Source organism: Anser brachyrhynchus (assembly GCF_964034855.1).
Source record: "Anser brachyrhynchus genome assembly, chromosome: Z".
NCBI classification, from domain to species: domain Eukaryota; kingdom Metazoa; phylum Chordata; class Aves; order Anseriformes; family Anatidae; genus Anser; species Anser brachyrhynchus.
This window is the reverse complement of record NC_137697.1, coordinates 19,587,999-19,610,363: the sequence shown is the minus strand read 5'-3', so window position 1 is coordinate 19,610,363 and position 22,365 is coordinate 19,587,999.

Genomic DNA, 22,365 nt, shown 5'->3' with positions numbered 1-22,365 from the left:
CAGATATTTTTTATATTACCGTGCTTCTGCTCAGTCTTTTCTTTGCTTAAGTCCAGTTTTTATTCTATTTTCTCAAAAGTCATATTTTCCATACCTCTGAATAGTCTTCTATGCCTTTTCTGGGTGCTCTCCATGCTCTGTAACTAGTCTGTTCATTTTTTTTTTATTTTTTATTTTTTAACCTGACATCTATGGCCTAATACAAGAAATTAAGACCATCTAGTATTAAGTCAAGAAGCCTTTTTTTTTTTTTTCCCCCCTTAGGTCTTGCTTCTGTTTATGTACTTCCAGAAAATATCTGCCTTTTCTGCAAAAGTGCAAACCTTCTCTGCTTACGATTCAGTAAAACCTATATAGCCATTCTTGAAACACAGCTGCAAAAACAATTTTTCCAACCTTATGTGTAACTTTATTCTTGCCTAATTTCAGAGTATTTGTACTTATTCTTCAGAGTTGCACCCTCTTCCTATTGTCAAGGTCATTTTAGGCTCTAATTCTATCTTCGAATAGCCTTGTGTCACTTCTGACTTAGTGTCATCAGGCTCTTGAGTAATTCCCGTTCCAGCACCCAAGACATTGAAGTTGCTCTGGAATAGCCATGAACTCATGAGTCTCCTGGCCTCCACGTCCTGGTTATTACAGGACTTCATCTTCCATCTAGGTACTATATAATACATTTATATAATAATAATAATAATAATAATAATAATAATAATAATAATAATAATAATAATAATAACAACGTAAGAATTTTTTTGAGAATCCCTTTTGTTGTCATTTCTGGTCACCTATTGTCCATAAGGGGGCAATATATGGCAAGAAGAACAGAACCGCTGAACTGTGGGAGGGCTTCTCAGGACCCCAGATTACGCCTATCTTTGCTTTTCCTGCTGGAGCAGCTCCACTTCACCTAGAAGATACGTGAAGGACCCCAACCCTGTAGTGCTATTGTTTTTAAAACCAACATTCTTTCTGCTGGCTGTTGAGAAGCTTGTTTCATTTTGCACAAATATGGCCTTTGATTAGGATGGCTGTGCTATTTTTAACATTTTCTTTCCTGTAGAGGATGAGAAAAAAATACTTTGAAGCAAACAGAGGGCAACAGATCCTTCCATTCTGATATGCCACATCAAGAACCGTTACATGATAGCTGCAGAAGGAAAGATCATGCAGAGCAGGTCTGTGCAGTCTCACTCTCTTTCCTGTTAGGCACAGACCTAAAGCTGTGAGGAATCAGTCCATACCTAGAGGGGTCACTGAGGTGAGGTCAAGGGCAGTGAACTGGAGGTCAGGAATTGCACTTATTAAGCAAATCTCTCAGACTTTTTGGTTAGCTCCATCTGCTGCCATCTGAAAGTCCACTCTGAGCAAATTGTACTTGTTAAGTATTTTGGTGGTATGGTAATGTTTCTGAACACATGCCAGGAACAACAGCAAAAAGTACCTTCACAATGCTAGTGACTAAAATCACTAGCTTTTATAGAGGCCAGCTTCCCAATATCATTCAAATGCCAGGCAGAGTCAGCCCTGAGCATCTCTTTCGGAAAATGAATCTGCTTGCTGAAAAATAGCACAAGAAAGGAGAGTAAACTCGCAATTATTCTGCCTTTCCATGGAGCTGGGGGTCGTGGTGTGGGTTATAGCACATATTCCTTAGGCTTGGGATGGGTCATCCAGCAGTGGTTGGGTTTATGCCCTGGTGCTACAGGGATGTAAAAAAAAAAAAAGTTTTAGTCTCTGCGATGGTGACCTTTCTGCTCTGCACTGCCTCAACCTCTTCTTCTTCTGTGCCTGGCTTCCTCTCTAGGCAGCAGCAGTCACCACCAGTGGAGCTCAGACTTATTTCTCTGTTTGACTTTTCTGTTATCGCACTTAACATTGAGTGACCCAAGAAAAGCAAATTTTAGTCAGGGCAGGTTCTGTGCTGACAGAAATTGAGCCCTGTAGTGTTTTTGGCTGAGATGGAGTTAATTTTCTTGATAGTAGCTTTTATGGCGCTGTGTTTTAGGTTTGTAATGTAAGTAGTGGTGATAACACACCTATGTTTCAGTTGTTGCAGAGCACTGCTTGCACAGAGCCAAGGCCTTTTCTGCTCCTCATGCTGCCCTGCCAGCAAGGAGGCTGGGGGTGTGCAAGGAGCTGGGAGGGGACACAGCCAGGACAGCTGGCCCTAGGGGGCCAGACGGGTGTCCCGTAACATATGGGGTCACGATCAGGAATAACAGCTGGGTAAAGAAGGAGGGAAGGGGGGGCATATGGAGTGATGGCTTTTTTTTTTTTTTCCCAGCCCTTATGCAGTACAAGCTATGATTTCCTGGAAGTGGCTGAACACCTGCCTGCCGATGGGAAGTGGCAAATGGATTCGTTTTGTTGTGCTTGCACACGCAGCCTCTGTTTTACCTGCTAAAGTACCTGTATCTAATCCCATGAGTTTTCACAGTTTTGTCTTTCTGATTCCAGTCTTTCTGATTCTCTGCCATGTCCTGCTGTGGGAGGGAGCAAGTGGCTGAATGGTGCTGAGCTACCTGACGGGTTAAAGCACAACCAGCCCTCAGGAAGAGGTGGTATTAATGCTTGTGTGCCCAGCCCGAGCCATTAGCCCCAGTAAAATGCTGTGCAGGTGGCTGCTGCTTCTTGTCTGGTTTCACATCTGTCCGTACCTCCAAGCAGGCCCCGAGGCATCAGGCCCCATTCGGCCTCTGTGTAGGGTTTTGTGTAGGGTTTTGTGAACTGCCTCCAGCACCCAGCCTCTGCTATGCCCAAAGCAAGACAAAGCAGAGCAAGAACAAAAGGACTCAGCTGTGAATGTGTGTCCTCAAACTCTAATTGAAGTGTGTATGGTCCCCTAACTGGCTGTGCAACTCCTCATTTCAACATACTCTCCGACATTCAGGGTCAAGTGTAGGCTCTAAAATTAGAGCTAACAAGAAGATGAAGAACAGGGAGGAAGGACTAGAAGTGATTTAAAATTCTAAAACTGAAAAGATAAAATTTTTCCTTCATGAATTTGATATGAACAACAGATGGTCCTCAAAAAAAAAAATACCGTCAGAAGAAAGGAGTCTAGGATGAGTCTGCATCCTGCTTCTGCTGCAATGGGACCATGAGCAGCTGAGAGGATAATGCAATTGATTGTTCTGTTGAATGGAAATGTCCATCCTATAGTGGTTCTGTCTGCAGAAAAATAAAAAAGCTCTGTTTTTTAATTCAGAGTTCCTTCCTTTTTTTTTTTTTTCTCTGTAACTAGTGTGGCACACATTGCAGCCCTCCTTGTACCACTCACATTATGTGATACTGAAAAACCCAGCCAGTTTGAAACCTTGGGTTGACTTCTTAGGGAACATCTTCATTAATAATCTATTTGTGCAAGAGCTAGACAATTTCTCTGTAATGATGTTTTTAACAGGATTGTTCCTCAAATAAAGCACTGAAGAAGAAAAGGCAAATAGCAAGATCTTTTATTTTGTTGACCCTAAAATATATTATATTTCCAGCCCTCCAGACATTTGCTTAGGCATACAGTGTGCTGTTAAACAGATGAATTGTTCTTCTACAGAGGTGTCTCTGTAAAGTTTAGCTGTTGTTAATGAAAATCTTAGCCTCCTAAATGTTAAACACATTGAAACCAATTGCATTTGACCTGTGAGAAATTATTTATCTGCTTAAAAAAAATAATATTTCTCTCTCCTGCTCTCTGACAATATACAAGTGACATCTGATACAGTTTTTCCTTGAACTCTCTGCTAAACTGTTATTGAAGTCAGTGTTTTACCTGCTTTGGTGGGTACCCCAAAATTTGTCAACAATGAAAAACATCTTCTCCACTTTTTCTTTTGTATTTATAGTCCTCTTAAGCTGCTTCCTAATCACCTGTGAATCATTTTGAAAGTGGAAGCCAAGCAAGTGGTTCTCTTGTGGTACATTTTTATATCGAGTAATAGAGTTATTAGCAATTTATGCCTCCTTTGATCTTTCTACATCCTTCTATGGCAAGTCTGTGACACTGTTTATATGGAAGGTTACTTCTAGATCTAACATACAAAACCTATGTCAGACTGGACTGGTTAAAAGCTTAATGTTTACCAGATGCCAAATGGAGAATATTTTGAGGCATTTCCTCCTAAATAAAGGTTTGGCCCCTCCATCCTGCAAATCAGAGTATGCTTCCTCAAAGCAAATGCTTTCTACTCTGGATTTGATATTGTGTTTCGTATTCTCCCTTCAATTTGTTTCACTTGGCAGTACTGAAATTACAGGCCAGCCATGAACATGTGTTCAACTGAGACAAAGCACACAGAGTGCAAGAGTCTTGTTGAATTTCATGAAGCATTTTTCGTGAATGATCATCCTGGTCTCTGGGCCTTGAAACTCAGTGAAATGACAAGGCTCTGCTTTTTCCCATTGCTTCTGAGCCACTTGGACAGATCACTGTCATTTTGAGGGGAACAAAAGAGAACAAGTTAATTTCAAGCATGTGGGAAACAAGAGAAAGACCTCACAGTTTCATCCAGAGGTGCATGTGTCAAATTCAGACTGAAGCCATTAGAGAAATACTATTCAGAGACTGTTCCCTCTCCTGCAGAATCAGTCCTCTAATTGCTCGAATCTCCTTTATGCCATAGTAAGATCTTGACACTTATACATTAGCTCCTGTTTTACCTCGCTGTCAACAGTAGACACTATATTCCCACATTTTCAGGCATCCAATGTAGTGGGAACAGCAGGCAGTACAATAATATTAAACTAAGAACAACAATTAGGAAATATTCTATTAGCTAGAGCATTTCCCCAGAGGTAGAGGAATCTGGCTTTGATGAATAATAGCTTCTGCATGTTCTGTGGTTTTCACCCATTAGCTGCTCCAAGTACATGTGTGAAAAAGGGTCTTTGTCCTGGAAATGAAGTATTCAGAAACTGTACTTCAAAATGTTATCAGAAAATGTTTCTGTATACTATAGAAGTTTCCACCCTGTATACGTACTTGCTGCTGTTCCTGCTTTGTGGTAACTTCTGCATGAGGAAAGACCATTTTTGTAATTAAATAAAAATAACACTTGAATGTGAAAGATATTTGCTGTTTTTTAGAACATTTTGATTTCTGGAAACAGACCACCTGCTGCGTAGGACCCTCAAGTCTCCTAGCTAATAATCTCCTCTCCACTTGGGCTTATTTTAGCTATTGCCACTTGAAACTTTTAATGGTTTCAGACACCTACTGCCTTAACGCAAGTTTTCCAGCCCCTCTCTAGCACTCTGCCTGTTCATATATCCGAGGATTATAAATAGTTTTATTTGTAAAATGGTCACTGGAGATGGAGGTGGAGAGACAGGAATCATCTGAGAGTAAATAGATTGTTAATTCCCTTCTGAGCACTGAGCTGCTGATTCACTCCCAATCAGTTCCCACACAGCCCAGGCTGAGTCAGCCCAGAGGGTGTTGAATAGTCAAGAGCAAAGACGATTCAGAGGATAATGGTTCTGCAAAGACCAAAACAGAAAAGTGATTCAGAAGAGGGAACTAAAAGAAGAAAAACATATACTGGAGGGAGGGGGAAAAAAAATCAAAGGGGAAATAAAAATAGACAAGCAGCCCCTGCACTGCCACCCCTGTGTGGGAAACAAAGGTGTTCATGGAGCTCAGAGAAGAAACAGAGGTGAATGAAAGGAAAGAAGTGGATGGAAGAGAAGATATTAAAAAAAAAAAAAAAAAAAAAAAAAACAGAAATAGTATCAGAATGAAATCATCAGGGGAGAACCAAAAAGGAAAAGGAGAGTAGGCAGAAAATGGGCTCAGAGCAGGGAAAACTTCCAGGTGTCCTCAGCCAAGCCACTGACTTCCCATCCATGTAAGCATTCACACAAAAGCTTGCAGACAAAAATGTCATACTATGCATGTCCATGGAGAGGAAACAGCAGGTATGTGGCCCCTACGGTCAAGGACTTTCCATTCTTTGCCAATTAGAGAACATGAGATAGAAAAACAAAACAAAAGAAAAAAACAAGGTTTGTGTGAGAAATGGGCACTCCTGAAGCACACTCACCCGGATTAACATTAGGCTTCCCTTTGCATTTCCTGGGAATTCAAAGAGGAGTGCGAAGCTCCTGACTTGGATGCTCTGAATCAACCCCGTGGGACATTGCCACAACCTTTGGTGGCTGTATGACTTCTCTCCCTCCTCACACTTTGTTCATGTGAAAAGCAAGTAGCTGCTGCAGTGCTGTGCCTCCCACAGCAGTGAGCTCGCAGCTTGCATGGAGCACATCTCAAATACATTCTGCCACAGTAACACAGCCTCAAATTTCCTTCTCCCTTAAGCTTCCTGTTTTAAAATAGTCTTTGCATATTTAATCTGTGCTAGTTTAAGGAGACCATAGGGAAGGCTTGTCAACAAGAAGACAGAAGCAGAGTGTTAGTGAGAGAATATATTGCCTTTCACCTGGCATATTTAACACACAGTAATGGCTAAGATTTAGGCACAAACTAGTGGTGCTGATGCCATAGCTGGAGGACAAGCACTTAAAGTCACATCCCTGGATACATGACTCTTGTCTGTGCAGAGCTATATGGATGATGCAAGGCCCACTTGACCAAGGTGCCTAAGTTAGAAGCATGTTTGCCCTCAGATACATGTGGGGTGAGTGGAGGGAGGAGGTAACCAAGAGGATAATTCAGCTTTCAGCTGGCCTGTTTTGTCTGCATGCTCCCCTCAGTCTCTTCAGTGAGTCTGCAAGGAGACAAGAGCACTCTTCCCCAGCCTTATCTCCTCAGCCAGATGATTAAAGGTAGGAGGGGTTGGGCCCAAGTCTACAAACCCAATTTAAGCACCAAAACAGGTGTTCAGGTTAGGTTGCCTAAGTTCCTCCAAGAGTATATTGACCATTTATGAAAGAACACAAGTGGTAATTTCAAGTAATGGTGATGTGAATTCTTGAGTAAAAATTAATCTCACCTCATTGCTCTAGGGAGCTGGGATAGACTCAGCATCCACTTGAGCCTGCTGTGGACTGATTTAACATGCAAATGCTTTCCAAAGCTGATGGAAAATAAAATTAACAGTTCTGGAATATTGTTCATACCATCACCCTCTCTGCCAAAGGGACAGACTTGTATGATTGTGGTTTATTTTCTGGCAAGCTCTCTAGGCTTGTTTAGGGGAGGCTGTTTTACTTTATTTTTGATGTGTATTCCCATCAGATAAGGAAAACTCACAGAAACACTCATCACACTTCGAGTGAAGAGCCTTGATCTTTGAGATACCCTCTCTCTCCTCACGGACGAGGAGCAGTTTCCAGGGTCTCAGAGCAGCTCTCTGAGAAAATCTTGTGGAATGGAGGTAGTTGTTATATCTCTGAGACTCCAAAAGAGGCATCCAGAGGACATATTGTGACGGGTGACTGGGAGAGTTTACCATAAGGTGGCTGTAGCCACAGAGAATATGACTGTAATGAAGGACCCCAGAATGTCAATGCCCATCAGCCTCACAAAGCCTCTGACCAGCTGTAGATTTCATAAGCATTTAATCTATTTCTGATTTTGTTGCCACAGAAGCAATCAATCTGGAACAAGCAAACATGGGACACCTATGAAAAGTTCTGTCACAGTAGTGGGAGAGGAAAATGGCGAGTTCTCCTGTGCCACCAGTACAGGCAATGGGCACTGCACCTGCCCTCACATGCCTCTGCATTTCTGCAACATGCTACTCAGTGGAGAGAGTCAGCAGCAGGAACAAAGAAACACAGCTCTTCTGAGAAGATCTTTGTGTTAATGCTTGCATACTCATTTCACGGGACAGTCACATCAAAACAGTCCTCTGAAGAGAATTTTTGTTTGTTCTGCAAAAACAGAGGGTGCTGGTGACAGAAGAACAAAACCCAAACATTCTAAATAATGCGTCGCAGGTATGGCTGAGTTGAGGTGTGCTTTCATTGAAATATCGACATTGTCAATGGCATTTCTGGAGAGTGAGCGTTGGTGCAAAGAGATGAAATTGCATCATTTGGCAGACACAAGGTGACCATCAGCATCTCCACAACTCCTACATGACGTAGGTTCTCAGGAACTGTGTGAAGAGCTTCCTCCACCCAACACCACCTCCCATGCCCGAGGAAGCCCACACCTATACATGCTGCTGTTACTGTTCAGAAACTGCAGCCACAAGCCACTGCAGATCTGCAGCCAACCAGTCTGGGATCAGAAGGATGTATCTGAGGTGAGAGATAGTGGAGCTGCACCATGAAGCTCATCCACCTGTGGGTTATGGATAGGAAGACTGAAATTGAAGTTGAGTTTGAGAGAATGTGGCATCCTGTGACTACTTCTGGCACACGTATGCCCATTGCTAACCCTACCATTGGAGGCACTGAGTGTGTTAACTGCAGGGAGCATTCCCCCTGTTCCAGCAGAGCTAAGGAACCATGGTGGAGAAGGTCTCCAGATATTAGACACCGAGGTCCTGGGGGGCACAGGGACCTGCACGCTTCAGCCACTTTATGTCCATGAAAAGCAGCATTATGCTCGAGTGCCTTCAGGGACTTCACAGCCCACCAAGGGGGAAATGCACAATTAACTTGGTGTTATCATGTTTTACTGAGTAAGTGGGGAAAAGAATGCCCACAGAATAAAGGGGACCAGGAGGTTTCTTCCTCTCCTCCCTCTTCTGAAAATGAGTGAGACAATAAAGAGTGCCTTCGGCGGCTCCACAGAGGAAATCGCTTTTGATTTTAGACATCCTATTTTTACCTCATCGTGAAAACACCAGCTAGGTCGCAAATTCTCCAAGGGATACAGTAGTGGAGACAAATTCTCCCACCCCACAAATATCAAGGTGAGGAAATGGAGCTGACACAGACAAGACACAGAGAAAGTGCAGGTGCATTGCAGACGTGCAACAATTTTTTTGTTCTCTGATAGGTACTACCTTCCACTGGCACATGAAAAACATGTTTAAAATGAGTTATTTGGTTATTCTGCTCACATGAGGATTTCTGGCAAGTTTGGGGCTTTTAAAGCAGTGAATTTACTGTACTTCATTAATCTGGTACCATTTACTAGGTCATTGATTGGTACAATAAAAGACAGCGCCAAGAAACAAAGGCAGGCAGTAAAAATCTAATAAAGCAAATGTTACCTATTTTTACATGACTGCTATTGCACACAGTCTGAAACCTGCCAGAATGAATCACTTCAGGGAGAAGATGAAATCTTTTGGCTCTTCTTTTTTGGAATAAAGTACCAGTTGCTCGCTTCAGTCAGTTTTCAAATGGAAAAGGCACACGCAAATTGTGCTGTCCTCCTCGGCTCTGGACCCCTGGCTGCTGGTGTGGTGGCACAGAAAACCTTCAGGCCATCATGCTGCCTGTGCCCACACGGACTAGGCTGCATGCCATGATAGCAGGTATGTTGCTTGTCTCCAAATTCAGGTGGAGCTCTGCCAGCTCTCTACAAGGTACCCTATTCACACCTCACCATGCTACAGGCCCCAGGCAGTCCTTGCTCAGCTTGTACTCATACATGGGCAGCTCAGAGCCACCAGGGCAGAGCAAGGGGCTCCAGTTGTGCCTGGGCACCTCTCTCTCACCATCATGTTGGGTGCTTTGCTGTGCTACTTAACCCCTGCACTAAGACCTGTAGCAATTTTCTTTGCTGCTCTCCTCACAAAGCTGTTCTGCGTTGACTTACCATCAAATCACAACTTCGTAGTAGGGACAGGAAGAGAAATGGAGGTATACACACCTTTTGAACAATGCTACAGCAATAGGAAACATGTCAGTTTTATTTTTTCTCTCTCTTTTCAGAGGTTTTATAGCTCTTAACCTGAATATGACATACATTTTATAATTTATATGCATGAACACATGCCTAACTTCAGTGGACTGTTCCCATTGGAGTTTAGTCTGTGCTTTAGTCAGTTGCTTAATCAGTGACTGAAGGTTAATACAGAAACATTGATTCATTATATAAAAAGAATTACTAACACCTTAGCACACTAATAAACTGCTAATTGGTTTCTGCTTATTGCACTGATAGGATTTAAGACAAAATCAGTATATTTGCAAAACATTTTGGGATCCTTATTAAGCAGAAATGAGTGGACTTTCTCTGACTTATTATGTTTGACTGCAAAAATGATGTTTGCTCTTACTGATAGTGTAATTAATTGTGTCCAGGTTAGTTGGAAAGTTTTTTCTGTCAGCTAATGAGTTAACGCACTGAGAAAGTCATACAAGCATGTTTTTTCAGTAGCTCACTGTTTGGTGACATAGTTCTGGTTTGTGTGTATGCTTGACAGATGTGGACCTGCAATCTTATTGGAGTCTTCTTTTGAAAAAAAAAAAAACTTAAGAAGGAATAATGATAAGCAGATTTTTATATATATATATTCTGCCTAGAAGGCAAAAAGATTTTGTCTGCTAAAAGCATTCATTTTCTGCTCAAAATGGGCCATCTCAAGAGAATGCAGATACCACGCGCAACTTGCGAAGCTTGCACCTTAACATGAAGACCAGTGGAGATCCAAGAAGACTGAGGGGAGAAAAAGACCCCTCTGGGGAAAAAAATAAATAAATAAATAAAGTGAAACAGGAAATGAAGGCACACTCAAGATAACAAATTAATTTGTTGGGACAACCCCTTGTCTATTAGACAGCTTCATCTGGAAAAGACCAACTTCAAACTTGTTGTCCAAGAGTATCCGGCTTGGAATTTGCTTTAATTCTGTTGTTCTGATGAATTCCCTTACATAGGGATGGTGTCTTATGACCTGAGGTAATGCTTCCCAACCCTCTGGAAAGAAGATTGGCTTCTAGGAATTTGAATCCATTATGTGCAAGATGTTTGATTGTCTAAAAACTGATTTTACTTCATCAGAGAACAGAAAATCAGATTCCCTCCTTCTACAATATCATGCATCAGTTTGCTGGATACCTGAGGCTAGGTACTTGGGTTACCCAATGCCACACTGGGTTTAGGAAGTCAGTTAGACCACTATGGGGATTTTGAAGCAGAAATATTTTTGCTTTATGTTCTCAGGTGTGTTAAAGAGTTAGGACATTGGGCAGTTCAGAAGGGCAGAGAAACAGTAACTGAGAGCTGAGCTAAGCCTCCAAGTGAGAGGAATGGGTGCTCTGGGGAAGATCAGATCCTGATGTGAGCAACAGCATTTGGAAAACCTCATTACAGCTCCTCTGTCTTGGACATCTTCAGAAAACACCCTCAAACCCTGACTGAATCTGCAGCTAGATGGGCATCAGCATTTGAATAATGTTCCCTTTCCAAATGCTGAGAACCCCCCAAGCTTGTGCATACTGTACACCAGCACACCGATTAAACTATTGCATCATTTTTGGAAGATGAGGGGATGCTGACTTCAGTGGTAACATGGGAGCAAACCTATCCTTCCCTTGAACTGATACAGCACAAAGCAGGACTTCAGAAAAAAAGGTCTTCTTTCAGAAAGCTGCTAATCCTCACACAGGTTTGATTAAAGAAAAAAAAAAAAAAAAAAAGTGAATGCTCTCCATTGTACTTATCTACGTGTTCTCCAGCTTAAATTACTTATTTTATTTAATTTATTTTTTTTTCCTATTTGACTGTTGTCCAGACTGAACACTTCTTAACACCCCGCATTTCTCACTTAAATGGGAAAAGTTCCTAACTGGAATGCCTCCCAGAGGAAGATACTTGAGGTTGGTGTTATTTCTAGCAAAGAACACTGCTTAATAGGGCAGTGCTAAATGGGAACACCAACCACTCACGGCTTTTGCTTGCCTCCCATTCCTGCTGGTGCTGCTGGCTCCTGGAGGCTCTTGCTCTCTGCTCCTCAGATGCCAGATCTCCAGTGGGCCTCAACTCTGAGACCAGCACAAAAGCTGCCAGTGGCAGCTCTCTCTTGTGCTTTCAGCACTGGCTGTGAGTGCTGGGCCCCTGTGCTGGAGATGAGCAGGGGGAAAGCCCCGACCCCATATCAGCTGGGGCCCCCTCACAGCTTCACTACTACAGGGAACCACATGCCAGTCGGTGGAGCCAGAGGCCGCTCACAAGCTGCTCCTCCTGTGCCAGTCGCACAGATTACGAGCACTGCCACCTTTCCACGCTGCTTTTCTTCCCTGTGGGAGTGAGGATGTTTGGCGTAGGAAGCACTGTGAAGAATCTGCGTGGCTTTGGAACAGTTTCTTCTCGCAGCAATTTAACACTCCGTTCCAGCTCTCCCACTGAGATGAGCCAGCTACCCCACCGTAGCCTGGATCAGGTTCTAATCCTGCCACATCATCAGTCTAAATGGGGAGAAAACAACGTTTATTGGATTGGCTAAGCTTTCAATTAAAATAGATGGAATACTAGAACATTACAAACACTTAAGCAGTAAAGTGAGGACAGGATAAAAATGAATGGTTTTAGAAACCAGCACTGAGAGAGAAAAGAAGCTCTTAAGGAAACCCAAGAGCACAATACATCATATCTACCAGGGAGAAAAATAAGGTCTAGGAAAGGAAACCATATTATTATGATGATAAAAGGAACTATGTTAGAGTGATTGTCTGCAGACTCCAGCATCAAAATTAGACTAAATCATTTCTTTTCCCAGAACTGTGAAAGAGCGGTTTCCTCAACAAGAATAATGTGTTTACCAAGTATTTTTTGTGCTGTTTATTACTGAGCCTTTGCAGAAAAGGGCTCTGATTCTTTTTTCTTGGAAGACAGCACTTGCCAAAGTAGCACCTGAGGCTTCCCATGACCCATCATTCAGGAGGTCTGTACACTAGCAGAGAAACGATGTTCACAGTCTGGTAATACTCCTGGGTTTCCAGAAATCTACAAAGCATCTCCTCTTTGCATGTGTTCCCAAATGACTGACCTTCATAATATATGGTACAGGTTGCTGAGAGCTAGGAATTCATGCTGGGAACTAAAGCTGGATCCCCTGTAGTAGCATGGGGATGAAGCAGCCTCAAGCAGCTGTCTCATTATAGTTCAAGGGTTTGTAGTAGCCAGATGAGATCATTCAAAAGAAAGCACTTAAATAGCTAGTTCTAGAGACCACTGAACAAACCCTGCCCAGTCGAACAGTCCTTGAAGTCTAGACATAAATAACCTGGATGGCTACACTATACTTGATATGACTGGATAATCATTGGTATGTGCATAGCAGCACAATGTGTGTGTGGCTTTTACTTTTGGAAAGCAGTTTGAATGTATTAGTGCTGTATCATATAACAAGCAGTGAACAGCTGAGGCCAGAAAGGCAGCAAGGACAGAGCAAATGTGCTTGAGCATAGTTAGCTCCTGCTATGGCCACCCAGAAAGACACACTAGAGGCTCTGTGTGGAATGAACAAGGAGAAGGTGCCCGATGAAGAAGTAGCAATGTCAGAGTAAGCACGCTTAGCACAACGTGGTTAATCTCAATAGTCTGTGAGTACTCTGCTTTAGCTAAATCCTTGGATTGTTGTTGTATTGAACTGGACTACCCCAGGCTCCTTGTTAAAACCCAGGACTGCTCATCTTTCTGCCCCTGTGGTCAAACAAAGCTTTGCAAATAAACATATATTCCTCTGAATATGAATCTCTCCCCACATATATGCAGTGGGGGGAGTTTCCTCACTTCCCTCTCCTACTTCTACAAAAACGCATCTCCTTTGTGAGCTCTGATCTTTTCTTTCTTTCTTGGCTATGATTTGTGCAAAGAAATATGTTCTCCTGCTGCAAATCCCATTCTGCCTTAGAACCTGCTGTGGATTACCCTTCCTCTGTCACATCCACCTCAGCCAAGCAACAGCAGGAGCAGAGGAAGGGGATCATGTAGACTTTCTCGGCAGAGTAAGCATGAAGCAATGGCATGATTCTTTTAGGTGCTACCCATCTGCTCCATCCAAGGGATTTGATTTTTGTTTTTAACTCAATTTCACCATCCACGGTATGGAAACATTCTGACCATAGTTTTCAATTGAGAGAAAAATAGAATTTTAGTTCCCTTTTTTAACAGCCTGATCACCCGGATCACCTTTTGCTTCTGCCACCAGCCTAATGAAACCAAAATATTCAAATTGATGACCAGCTCTTCACCTGATCTCCTTCTCTACAGCATGGCCAGCAGGTAAAGTGGTCTGCTGGGAAGCCATCTTCTGAGCACAAGCAGAGAAGAGAACCTGAAAACTAAAAGTTCCTGCAAACCTTCATACCATGTAAAGTGCACCAGCCCAGACTCACAATAACTAGAATATGTATTATGTATTAGAACTGAACATACCTAAAAGTGTTAAGATCTTTTAGATCCTAACTGTTAAATCTTTTATTTTTTGTCCATTTAGCACAGACATAGATGTACATAGTATCTAAATTTCAACCTTTTCCTTCCAGTTTTTGCGAGCATGTTGACCAAACCTTCTCTTTAGAAATGTCACAGAAAACTCAAGCTCTGTGCTACCTTTTAGGTTGTTCCCTACAATAAAGTTCCCTGTTCTCAGTTGCTGACTGGCTGCTGGTTGGGTTTCCTTCCTTTGCCCTTTGCTTCCTACCACCTAGAATTCCACCTGGTTATACACCTCAAAAAATTAGTGCTCTCCTGTCAGCGTGCTAGCTGCCTTGTAAACCTCTCCACACAAAAGGCAAAAAACTTAGGAGAAAACAGTGACCTGAATTTACAAGCTGACAGAGAAAGAAGATAAGAAGATATTGTAAAAAGATAAATGTCTAGAAAAATAGAAAGGGAGGGAGTTATGCTGGCACTAAAAGATAAATAGTTTTTATCTTCCATACCAACTGATTACAATTTTCATTAAAGTAGTTTGAACTGATGCTGTGGAGAAAGAAAAGTGGAAAGACAGAAAAAAATGATTTTTTTTTGGTCAATTTGGATTTGTATGACCTGCATAGGATATCAGAATGGAGAAGGAACTTTTTGCACTTAATGTGTTCTGTAATCAGTTTTTGTACTAGACTTGAGAACAGGCCAGAGTAGTGAAAAGAGTCTACATAACAAGAGTATGCAGGAATTCCCCAGGAGCTGAAATTTAACTGTGGCAGTCTGTCAGCAAATAAAGCATGTCCCACAAATGACTGTGCTAGAAAGAACACGAGCGAGAATTCCAGATACTACAATATGATAGAAAAAAATATGTATCACCTTTCAGGCTTAAAAAAAAACAGAAGCTGCAATTTTAAACCTGAATAGCCTCTCAGATCCCCAGGCTTTACTGATAGAGACCTAGTAGAAAAATTGGGAGATTATCAAGAATGTGGTCTGGAATTTTGCTATGGAGCTTAGCCATAGAACGACGGCCACTTCTTAATATTGACTGCAGATGTCTGATATCCACAATGGGATTTCATTGCAAACTATGGGTGCAGTTAATTCAGTTCTGTTTGTTCGAGTTGTCAGTAGTCTTTGTGTTGTGGATGATAGAATATCTGCTGTTTTTAAAAACTTCCACTAGAGAGTCAGTTCCTGTCATAGCACATAAATATTATTGCCTTTAAACAATTTTAACCCAAATGCAGTTCTGAGTCACAAAGACAAGAACTGACACTGGTAATCATAAGCAAACTCACAGCATCTCAAGGAAAGGATACTGAATGTTTTGGACACGCAGAATTGCTTCCACTTCTCCTGTGCAAGACAGTTCTTGAGAAGACTGTCTGAACACAATTCTGTGAGTTCCTCTGAGTCAGGCCTTCACCCATCGACAGAGGACTTATTCAAAAGAACCTAGGAGGAATCTCTAGAAATGGACACAAGTGGGCTGTCCCACAGTGGGCTTGTGCACAAAAGAAAAGAAAAAAAAAAAAGTTCTGGTGAAGGGCAAGGGTCTTAGATGAGGTGTTGGTGTCCAGGGGTTGCAGGACATTCTGTGGCAAGAGTGAGGGTACAGGCCTGGAAACTGACCTTGATGCTGCCTTATTTTCTTTGTTGGTACAGTATCTGCTCCAAACAAAGCTCTGCTCCATGATTAGGGTATTTGAGTGCTCTCTGCGGTACAAACAGTGGTTATTTTTTGATGGTTCATTCTGAGATCTGTGAAGACAGTGAGCAGTCTTTAATAGGAACTGTTATTTTAAAACTGTACAGTGGTTCCCACGAACCATCAGCTTTACCCATTATTCAGACTTTATTGCATGGTTACTCAAGAGTTACCACAAGTATTTTTTTTTTCCTTATAACTATCAAATCCTGAGGTTGTCTGATTAAAGCCTATGAAAGTCTTCTCAAAATATTCTCTGCACTAGGATTATAACCCTGTTGCTGGGCTAGGTTTAGTTGCATTTTCATCCAAGTGAAGACTCAATTTGTTTCTATTAGACCCTGTGCTTCTGGGAAGACACCAGGGTTTTTTATCCCACAGATATTTTTAAAGGTTTCAGTGGTATTCCTCTTCTAAACCAGGATGAAACCAACATCTTCTGTCATGAAAAAATGATTGTCTCTTGTGCCCAGAGATAACCAATAGTTCATGAGCTCAGCCATATCTCTGAAGTTCCAGTCCCTGGGACTCTGATACTTAATTTCTCACAGAAATTCAAACAACATTAAGAAAAGATGATCAGTAGGTCAAGAGGACCGAACTGTTGGAGCTGTCAGAGATCTCATCAGACCAAGGTTTTGGGCCAAATGAGCTCCAGCAGTTCTTTCTGGTTGATGCTGTTAGATGATGCTACAGGTGTACGAAGAGGAGGCCACTGAATTCTTCTGTTGCATTTCGTACAGAAAAACTCAAACCAGCAAGATGCTGGCTACTCTGAAGTGGGCAGGTTTTGAGAGAAAATGTTTCTTCAGAAAATTCCTCTGCAGTTCTCATACTGCATGCTCAGCTGTGTTTCAGCTAGATGTGTTCCCTAGGGGCAGCTGTTACAAGTGTTGCCTAGTACTTTTTGTTGATCCAGGTTTACACCAGAATTTGTTGAAGTCTAGGTAGATCACAGTCAGCTATCTGACTGTTAAAAATGATCCTGCCTAAACCTTAGTAGATTTGGTGTGTCTGTGTCTCATGCTTTAAGCAGAGTTACCTATGGCAGGATGAGGATTTAACCCTAAGACCGTCAGTGCACTGTTCTGGTATTTTGCACCCATAGCTACTGAGCTGACCCTGTAATGCTGTCTAGGGCAAAGGGATTGCTCTGTTGAGCAAGAGGAAGTCTCTGTATTGTTTACTGTTCCCTTTAATATGGACATGCATTGCTCTCTCTAGCAGTCCCTTTACTTGTAGGTTAGAAGAAAATAATACAAGACAAAAACAGCTTCTTGGATCTAAGCAGTAGCTTCCCTATGCTTCCTGTCTATTCAGTCTATACAGTGCTTGTGACCTGTTATGGAAGTGAAGATACAGAGAATCTACACTTGCTTAGCTTCTTACAGGTAGCTAGCTGTATGTTCTCTAAGCATTCTTTGCCCAAGCTTTGATGCCTGATAATCAGCTGAACAGTTTGCTTCAGGCATCCATCTATCTCTGCATAACTTTTATTGCACCCATCAACAGAAAAATGCTCACATCTGCTGCAGTGACTTTAGGCTTGGAAATGACATCAAATACAGCTTGCAAAATGTGGTCAGTTTCAAGAAATCATCCTGCAGTAAGGTTAGTCATGACATTCCTCTGCAAGTGTATCACATGGGGGACTTCACTAGTCCTGACATACTTCTAGTGGTGGCATCTCAGGTTTGTCCCATTTTGGGTCTGCTCTTCTCTTCATACATCAATCAGAGGCCCTAAAAATTGCAGCTGGCTTTTCTGGATGATGTGCATTTCTTTCATGTAATTCTAGTCCTGCAGCCTCAACTGTTTTCAAACTACATGTTACAGATGTGATGGCTTCCCTTACCTAAACATCATACATACAGAGTTCCACTCCCTTCTTCTTTTTAGAGAACTGCACTTTCCTTTGAAATATTTCTGAAGCCCATGTGATACACAGTAGGAGGTCATACACAGTATTTATTTCCTGTGTGCTTCTGTCACACACACACAGAAGCACAGTTAGGCAGAGACAGAATTTCCCTAAAGTCGTTGTCTCAGCAACACTGATACTGTACACCACGGTGGTGGTTTTACTTGGGTGGGCAGCTGAGATCCACCACAACCACTCTCTCACTTCGCCTCCTCAAAGGGAAAGGGGAGAAAATACGATGCAAAGGGCTGAAGGGTTGAGATAAGGATGGGGAGATCACTCAGCAATTATTGTGACGGGCAAAACAAACTCAGAGTAGGGAGATTAGTAAAATGTATTGCCTATTACTAACAAGCTAGAGAAGTGACAAACAAAGGAAAGAAACCAAAAACACCTTTCCCCCATCCACCCTCTTCCATCTCCTCTCCCCGAGCGGCACAGGGGAATGGGGAAACGAGGCTGCGGTCAGGCCCTGATGCTTTGTCTCCACCACTCCTTCACAGTCTCTCTGACTCTGCCCCTGCGTGGGCTCCTCTCCACGGGCTGCAGCTCCGGCCCGGGGCCTGCTCCTGCGGGGGCTCTCCATGGGCCGCAGCCTCCTCCAGGCCACATCCACCTGCTCCACCGGGGGCTCCTCCACGGGCTGCAGCGTGGAGATCTGCTCCGTGTGGGACCCGTGGGCTGCAGGGGGACAGCCTGCTCCACCAGGGGCCTCTCCACAGGCCGCAGGGGAACTGCTGCTGCCTGCCTGGGGCACCTCCTGCTGCACTCACCTGGGGGACTGCAGGGCTGCTTCTTACTCCTTGCTCTCCCAGCTGCTGTATAGCAGCATTTTATATATATATATATTTTTTTTGCCCCTTTCTTAAATATGCACTCCCAGAGGCACAAACAACATTGCTTATTGGCCTGGCTCTGGCCGGTGGTGGGCCCCTTATCTAACGTGGGGCAGCTTCTAGATTCTTCTCACAGAAGCCACCCCTATGGCCCCTGCTACCAAAACCTTGCCACGTAAACCCACAACAAGCACTGAGATTCGTGCTGAATAGGAAATAGTAAACCTCCATTCACCTGTGCAGAGGCTTCATGCAGGCATGCTTCTTGCCTTTACAGCTGTCATGGGTTGTGAATCATCTTTGGTGAATTAACTAATAATTAACTAGTAGCTTCTCCAGCTACTGAGGAAAGCAACCTTGACCCCTTTCATCCACAGGCTGAGGATCTTCACTGGAAAGGTTTCCAAGTTTACTGTTATAATCTAACAGGCATAAGCTTTTCATTGAACATAAAAAGAGCATTGCAGATACTGACCTATGGATGTCATCTCTCAAGAGGAGTTCTGACATTCAGTAGTGATCTCAGGAATGAGGCACTGATATCCTTTGCTTGGAATCTACTTCCTTTTCTTTGATTTACTCATTCTTCCAGTGAAGTTGTTCTTATTTTTGTGATGGTCTGTCAGATCTCACCTTTGTTGGGCTTTTCTTTCTCATAGCTGCCTCTTCCCTGCTCACAGATTTAGAGCACTTGCTCTGCATACATCTCAGTGCTAAGTGAGCCAGATCCCAGAGGTATGTCCTCTCCTTACTTCTGCTTGCTTGCTTCAGACTACTTGCCTTACTGTCAGCAGAGACATTTGTCCTGGTTTCAGCTGGGGTAGAGTTAATTTTCTTCCTAGTAGCTGATGTGGTGCCGTGTTTTGTATTTAGGATGAGAAAAATGCTGCTAACACACCGATGTTTTAGTCATTGAGCAGTGCTTACCCTGAGTCAAGGACTTTTCTGCATCTTGTGCTGCCCTGCCAGTGAGGAGGCTGGGGGTACACCAGGAGCTGGGAGGGGACATAGCCAGGACAGCTGGCCCAGGCTGGTCAAAGAGATGTCCATACCACATGGTGTCATGCTGAAAAATAGAAGTGGGGCAGTTGGCCTGGGGGGCTTCCGCTACTCAGGGTCTGGCTGGGCATTGGTCAGCAGGTGCTGAGTGATTGCATTGTACATCACTTGCTTTGTATATTCTTTTCTCATCATCATCATCATCATCATTATTACATTTTCTGTCCTATTATACGGTCTTTATCTCAACCCGTGAGTTTTTGCCTTTTTCTTTTCTGACTCTCTCCCTCATCCCACTGTGGTGGGGGAGAGTGAGTGAATGGCTGTGTGGTGCTTAGCTGCCTGCCAGGTTAAACCACAACACATTACTTTTTCTGAACTATGGCACTTTTCCCGTTTCTTTATAAGCACTTTCTCTTTGTACAAACTAGTAATGAGTTATATCAAGTGTAAAGCTTGATTTTTGGCATGTTATTTATTCTTATTTCATTCAGTAGCTGATTCCATTATCTAAAGGAACACAACTCTCTGCTCGTCAGCCTTTTCTCTGCTATTGCAGTAATCTATCCCATCCTGTCCCCTCTCCCACCCCTCTGTGCTGTGAGGTTGACTTTTCCCCCTAGCTGTTTGTGTTGGCGCCTCAGGCAATGGCATTTCAGCACCAGCATTCTTTCCAGGTCAGGAGCAGCAGGGACTTTTCCTTCTGACTGCTTCTGGTAATTTGGTACAAGGTGAAAAGAGATGAGTGTGTGCTCTGAGCTCCCAAACCCGCATTGATTTACATGTTTGGAGTTACAGGTCTAGACAACCATTTGACTAATGACATTTTGAAAGTGCAAATATGCATTTTTTTAACTCATCTTCTGTCATCCTTCTCAAGCAACAGACAATCAAAATGTCTCACAGGTGAGAGCTAGCTCCCATGGCCTCTGGATACAACAGGTTGTCAATTTTTATTTTCTGAGGTTTGCTGTTGAAATATTGGTGAGAGAAGCAACTACTTCTTAGTAAAGCATAAGGGGTGGACACCTTTAGCTGAGGTTCCCAGCTATAGATTAAAGTGTTATTTACTGCCTGTGTAGGAAAGTAGCGTAACAAGACAAAGCACAAGACCCTGTGAAAGGTGAATGTGTTAAGTCTGTGCCTAAGCTGCTTAAATACCCTGACGCTCTCACACATATTTATTCCAAAACAGCAAGACATACAGGCAAATTTCCTTACTATTTTGTTTCCCAGTTATAGGTATCTTTGCAGCTGTAGTCTGTTGCCCTGCTGGCAGAGCTGGAAGAACAGTGGCACACGAACCAGGCTGTACTTTCATTGTATTCGCCCTTGTACTAGAGCACAGGACTTCTGCTGATAAGTAGCCTGCACTGCTGTAGCTTTATCAGAGCACAGGCCCCCTGGTCTTGGCATAAACAACATATTCCTCTGTGTTTACCAGCTTTACAGCGTTTACAGTCATGTCCTCAGTTATGAATAGAGGCCATTCTTTTAACTCTTGCTCTGTTGCTTCTTCTTGTGCTTTCACAAGTGTATCTGCATTAACACTTACCTCAGAATTGTAATATTTCTGTTACAAATCTCTGCACCTGTCAGTAGGTATCAGGATAGCTTGGGGGTGGTGATTTTCAAAGGCAACCATATGGTAGGTTTCCTCACTAACTAAACCTGGACCCACATCACACACTAACGCCAGTATGGCCCTCTTCTGGGTATTTCACCGGTATCTGTTTTCACAAAATACGGAGTAGCATTTTATATTCCTTAAGAAGTCACAGATTCTTTATACCTATGGAAGGCGCTAGGTCTGGAGGAGGAGGTCTCTTCTGAAAAGCGGCCAAAAATGAATTTGGAGGAGTGTGCCATTAGGAAACCGTGCTTCTGGTCAGTCTATTTGCTGTGAAAATCCAGAACTGGCTTCTCTGCTGTGGCTTTAGCCAGGACATGAAGCAGACATGACTGCCTTTGAGATGAGACCTGCCTGGATTGAGACCAACAAAACTCATTTCACATACATAAGCCAACAGTCCCCAGAGGGGACTGTGCCATATGATGTCTCCAGCGCAACGGAGGAATGCAATCATTTTCAGCAAACAGAAATGTTGGAGTACTACAGTGAGTAGTAATACTTTCAATCTGTTAGCAGAGCTTTCTTCATTCTTTAAGAAGATCGTTTCATTCTCCTGCCTTAAGCTTTTGGGAATTGTCACAGGCCCTGTCTTTATCTGAAAGCTGCTCCAGTTTCTGCTGGTATGTGTGTAAAAGCATATTTCTTGAACATAGAGCTCAAAAGATCTCTTTATAAGCTCCCAAGCTTCCAGAGAGTGTCATGAAGTCGCTGTGAGACATACTCTCCAAAGATGTTACATGAAAAATACCTGTTTCCTTTTATTATGGATAGAGGTTATAACAAAAAGACTCTGATACTAAGTATAGTGTAAGTAAATTGATTACAAGCAAAAAGTTACTAGCAGTATACTTACTTTATGGTTTTATATAAAAGCATATTATCTTCATTAGCTGTAAAAACAAAATTAGAATCATCTGCAGGATTTTGCAGTAATTCATTTAATTTCCTGTTTTCTGTGTTATTTGATTTCTGTAGTACGGCTGTTAAAAGAGGGAAAAAGCATCAACTGCTTTTCTTTGA